Below are 1144 nucleotides of genomic sequence, written 5' to 3' on the forward strand. Positions count from 1 at the left end.
AAAGATGGTAATCTAATGGTGCCATATCTGGAGAATATGGTGGGTGGAGGAGAACTTCCCAACTCAACTCCATAATCTTGGCATAAACATGCCACATGTGACGTGCATTGTCGTGGAGAAGAACACCTTTCTGATTGATGAGTGAAGGGCTTTTCAGATAAAGAGCTTGATTTAAACATTCCAGTTGCTGACTATAGATCTCTGCATTGACAGTTTGCTGTGGACTGAGGAGTTTGAAATGAATTACTCCTTTGATATCCCAACAAATGCAAAACATCACTTTCTGTAGATAGATTCCAGGTTTTTGGGTTTGGAAGTGGATTTGTCTAGGACTGAGCCATTGTTTTTGGCATTTAATATTTGCATAGAAAATCCATTTTTCATCACCGGTGACAATTCCGTCCCAAAATGGTTCATGTGCATTACGTGGCCAAAGAGACGAAACAGTGTTCACACGTTGGAAACGATGATCATCGGAGAGTTTGTGAGGTACACAAACACCTTCTTTGTGGATTTTTCCCATAATTCCTTAGATGTTGTCCCCCAGTGGCATGTCTGCAGACTTACAATGCTAGAATCCAGGTTTCGATACCCGTGGTGGGCAGAGTACAGATAGCCCATTGTGTAGCTTTGTGATTAATTACAAAACAAACAAATCCTTAGATGTTTAAGTATTGTTTCATGTTGGTACCCAAACACCTTCTTTGTGGATTTTTCCCATAATTCCTTAGATGTTGTCCCCCAGTGGCATGTCTGCAGACTTACAATGCTAGAATCCAGGTTTCGATACCCGTGGTGGGCAGAGCACAGATAGCCCATTGTGTAGCTTTGTGATTAATTACAAAACAAACAAATCCTTAGATGTTTAAGTATTGTTTCATGGGAGACATGCAATTTCAGAGCCATTTCACAAGTGTGTTGCCTTGGGTTAGACTCAACAAGCATCTTCAGAGCATCAATATCAATTCCAACATGTCAGCCCCTGAATGAAATCTGCTGAACCATTGTTGACACTTACGAATGTTCAAAACATTTCCATAAACTTCTTTGATATTCTTTGTGGCTACAGAGGTGTTGTTTTCCTTCTTATATTCAAACAGCATTACATGCTGAATGTGTGTTTCATTGTGTGCCATCACTATAA

At 40.0% G+C, this 1144-nt stretch overlaps 1 protein-coding gene across 1 annotated transcript in view; it reads left to right on the plus strand.

Annotated features, from left to right (window-relative positions):
* LOC111089601 (BICD family-like cargo adapter 1) overlaps positions 1-1144 on the plus strand; it is a gene marked incomplete at its 3' end in the record, with an annotated part of 39926 nt that overhangs the window by 26534 nt on the left and 12248 nt on the right. The gene's annotated exons all lie outside the window — the stretch shown is intronic.

Source organism: Limulus polyphemus, unplaced genomic scaffold (assembly GCF_000517525.1).
Source record: "Limulus polyphemus unplaced genomic scaffold, Limulus_polyphemus-2.1.2 Scaffold6744, whole genome shotgun sequence".
NCBI classification, from domain to species: domain Eukaryota; kingdom Metazoa; phylum Arthropoda; class Merostomata; order Xiphosura; family Limulidae; genus Limulus; species Limulus polyphemus.